Source organism: Myotis brandtii, unplaced genomic scaffold, assembly GCF_000412655.1.
Source record: "Myotis brandtii unplaced genomic scaffold, ASM41265v1 scaffold244, whole genome shotgun sequence".
Taxonomy (NCBI): Eukaryota; Metazoa; Chordata; class Mammalia; order Chiroptera; family Vespertilionidae; genus Myotis; species Myotis brandtii.
In genome coordinates, this window is record NW_005359225.1 from 432312 (window position 1) to 436824 (window position 4513).

General features: G+C 45.6%; 1 pseudogene; it reads right to left on the reverse strand.

Annotated features, from left to right (window-relative positions):
- Positions 1–2670: 2670 nt before the first annotated feature.
- Positions 2671–3473, reverse strand: LOC106726238 (annotated as a pseudogene).
- Positions 3474–4513: the final 1040 nt, after the last annotated feature.

Below are 4513 nucleotides of genomic sequence, written 5' to 3' on the forward strand. Positions count from 1 at the left end.
CCATGGGCCACAGAAGAGGAAGATGTGGAGAAATCTGGAATGGGAGGGTGGTTTGAAGGGAGAAGGAACCGTGAAGTAGGAACTGCTTTGGTGACCAGCTGTCCCGCACACTGTGGTCTGGAGCAGACTGTCCTCTGCCTGCAGAACTGGGCTGCTCCCCGAGCATCCACTTTGAAATGAGCTTTTTTGCTCTGGAGGCCTGGGCAAGCTTTCCTTCCCCACCTGACTCTTTACATGTCAGTAACATTGACTCTCATAAGCCCCAGAACATGGGTTAAAGGGATGTGGCCTCCTGGATGGGGTTATGGTGCCCTGAAGGGAAATCCTTACCTCCTGGTCCAAGTGAGACTGGACAGAACCAGTTTGATCTTGCCTTCGCCTTGGGACAAAGGTGAAACACCACACCTGGTTAAACATATTACAAATTACTACCCCCACTCTGAACTGGGACCATATAGTCAATGCAAAATCCACCTGGCAAATTACTAATTACAATTACTAATATTATAATAAATGCACATGTCTGGTTTAGTTGTTCTTGTAGTTTATAATTAGACCTTGTTGTGTGTGTGTGTGTGGCAGGGAGGGGACTTGAAAGCAGCTGTTTTGGTGCTATTTAGATCTGTGACTGACCCAGTTTTTAAAAATTAAAAATGTGGCATTGGTCATTTGTCACGTCTTTGCGCCTTGTTCACACTGGCGTAAGAAGAGCTTTGAGAAGTGTTTTCTGTACTGTGAGCATGTGGAAGAGGAAGGGCCTTGTGGCCAGGGCACCGACCAGCCCTCAAACACAGTTCCAGAGGCAGAGCTCTTGCTGAGATTTAGTTTCACTTGCTGAAAGGAAGATGGCAACGTAGATCTCTTTGGAGGGTAACCTCAAAAAGCAGTGGATTTCAGAGGCAAATAATTAGGGAGGTTGTTTATACTGGTGTTCTCGAAGTTTTTGCCACCACTACCCTCATGATAAAAATGAGCAATAGGGTGAAACCTTAACCATCAATTTCCCCCTCCTATCCCTGTGTGCAGAGGGTCTGGCTTCCAGGATCCTGCCCATAGCCTTGCAAGAAAATTGATAGTTTATTCGAAATAAACAGCCTGAATTATGACTATCATCGACGTCTGGTTGTTCGACTGGTTCTATGCCTGCTCATTATACAACAAGGTTTTTAGCTCAAAGTCAAAGGCAGCTCCTCTCCCCTCGTTCTCAAGCATGTAGAAATAATTAAAGATGACCAAACATTTAAGTAAGATGTAAAGGACAAGATAAACTAACAGAAAAAAAAAATGAAGGAAGCAGAGATAACTCAGGGAACAAACCAAAAAACCAAATAAACAAATTTAAAAGGTATCTAATGAGTATCCTCATAGAAGATGGTGCATTCACAAAATAAGAATTGGTTGCAATGAAAAAACACACAAAACAACTCAGTGCAAAATAGAGGCTCCCCAAAGTTGACAACAATCCTAATAATTTATATTACACTAGAGGCCCGGTGCACGATATTTGTGCATGGGAGGGGAGGGTCCCTCAGCCCGACCTGCACCCTCTCCAATCCAGGAGCCCTCAGGGGATGTTCTACTGACGGCTTAGGCCTGCTCCCCAAGGTTCTCTGCTCTCTGCGGGGCCTGCCTGCTCCACACCATGGTGATGGCAAGCAGGCCCTGCTGGGTGCTGCCTGCGGGCCCATGATGGGCAAGCAGGCCCTGCTGGGCGCTTGCCTACTCTGGGTTGCCACGGCAATGCCTGCTGGGCTCACGTTGCCGGGGTGACGCAGCCAGCGTCCTGCCCCGGCTGCTATGGGCGCCGCCATCTTTGTCGTGCAGTGATGGTTAATTTGCATATTACTCTTTTATTAGATAGGATTACCAATAATAATGGGTGAAGCAAAAAGAAACTTTTTAAAACTATCAACTACAAAGAATGAATTTTGATCAACCATAGAGACAAGTTATCTTTTTGTTCCCTCTATTGAAAATGATATTATAAAATCATTATCCTATGAAGAGGCTATAAAAAAGTAAACAGCTAAGCCCGGCCGGCATGGCTCAGTGCTTGAGCATAGAACTATGAACCAAGAGGTTCAATTCCAGGTCAGAGCACATGCTAGGTTGCAGACTCGACCCCTAGTAGTGGGTGTGCAGGAAGCAGCCAATCAATGATTCTCTCTCATCATTGATGTTTCTATCTCTCTCCCTCTCCCTTCCTGCCTGAAATCAATAAAAATATATATTTTAAAAAAGTAAACAACTAAAATTTATAGGAAAAAACATTTATAGAGGTGTGTTAAGCAGTTAACTAATAAAAAATTTGCATTCCCCTGGCCATCAGCTTTTTATTTTTTTATAATGTTTTAAAATTGATTTGAGAGAGAGAGGAATGGAGAGTGAGAGCAAGTGAGTGAGAAACATTGATGTGAGAGAGAAACATGCATCAGCTTTTTTTGTCTCTCTCTGTTAAGTGTTAGTGTCTGCAGAGTTCTGTCCTTATAGCTCTCCTCCATCCACAGGCAGCTGACCACCTCTGTGGCTGCAGCTCTGGTCTTGATTTCCTAACCTCAGGCCACAGCTCTTTCCTCCTCTAGACCCATACTCATCCATTCAACAACTGTTTCTTTTTTTAGAGCAATAAATATCTTTATTATATGAGCTAAGATAAGAGGGAAGGACAATTTAGTTGCCTTTCTGGGCCCCGATTGTCCTTAGATAAAAGTCCAGCTCCTTGCCCTCTAGCACATAGCCATCTGCTGAGCCACATTGGTCTGGTCTTGTAGCGATGCATGCAAGAATCTTGCCCCTCTGTTACTGCTCTTCTAGAAGACTGCTGATTGTGGCATTGTTCTCCCTTTCTTCATGTTTCTTCTAAACTTTCCTTTTTTTTTTTTATCCTCACCTGAGGATATATTCATTGATGTGAGAGAGAGAGAGAGAGAGAGAGAGAGAGAGAATGTAAAACATCTATCGGTTGCTTCCTGTACCTGTCTGACTGGGAATCAGACCCGTGACTCTTTGGTGCATGGGACGATGCTCCAACCAACTGAACCACTCGGCCATGTCTCTCCTGAACATTTTTTTAAAATGGTTTTTTGTTTAAAATCTTTTCCTCCTCAGGAGTCAGCTTGGCCCCCTTCTTGTGGCCCAGAGGCAGTGCCCAGTGGGCACGGTGTGTGGTCAGTGAGCACGATGCAGTTCTTTACTAGAGTCTTGGTGTGGACCAGCTCGGTGTTGGGTGCATTGTAATAACACCAGTAACCCTTGCACACAACACTCCGAGCGCCAGGAGCAGTTGCATATGTCCAGCCTCAAGGCACAGTATTTCTTGCTGCGTCCCCTCACACAGACTGGGTGTCTGAGGGCAGGGGCAATCTTACTATTGGCAGCAAGTGTCCCAGCTCATATTTTTGCTTCTTGTGGTAGGGCTTTCCCTTGCCCCCAGTCTTGCAGTGCTTGGGCCAGTTGTCCCAAGAGATGACCATGGCTCGAAGCTGCCTGGAAAGAGCTGGGTGTCATAAGCCAGGTACTTTTTTTTTGGCTGGGACACATCAGTGAATGAAACAAAGATCTTTGCCTTCATGGAGCTTATGTGCCTAGATCTCTCCCTGTGGTTGTACCTAAGACTCAGTCTATCCCCAATTATCTCCTTATCTGTGCCCTTTGATTCTCCCCACCCCTAAACCTATTCTTCCCATGTAGCCCCCATCTCTCTGATAGCACTGTCATTCTCTCAGAAACCTGGGAGTCATCCCTGACCCCTCACCAATAGATCACCACAGGCTGACCATTCTGGGACCTGAATCTCTCTCAAAACCCTCCCCTTGTCTGTATTTCCACTGCCCTGCCCCATTCTCATCCTTTCTCACCTGGCTTACTAACTGGCGTCTCTGCCTCGAGGCTTGTTGCTGCCTATCATTCCCCATATAGCAGCTAGAATGAGGATAAAATGCAAATCAGAACTAGTTGCTTTCTGCCCAAACCTGTCCAGTGGCCCTGTCAGATGAAAGTCTAAACTCCTTACCTTGTCCCCATGCCCCTGGCTGTCAGGTGATGAGCGTAGCTGCTGAAATCTGGGTTCAAACCCCAGCTTACTAGCACGATCTTAGGCACATTTAAAAAATATTTTATTTATTTCTGAGAGGAAGGGAGAGGGAGAGCGAGAGATAGAAACATCAATGATGAGAGAGAATCATTGTTTGGCTGCCTCCTGCAAGCCCCCAACGAGGGATCAAGCCCACAACCCGGGCATATGCCTTTGACTGGAATCGAACCTGGGACCCTTCAGTCCGCAGGCCAACGCTCTATCCACTGAGCCAAACCAGCCAGGGCTTAGGCACATTTTAAAAAATCATCTCTATGCCTTACTGTCAAATGGGAATGATAATAATACTGACCTCATAGAGTTGTTGTGGGGAGTAAATTTGTTATTGCATACGAAGCACTAAGAACAGTATCTCACCGTCGGTATATACTCAAGAAGCCCTGGTTTTCTCTCATAGGGTTGTTGTAATGGTTAAATAGG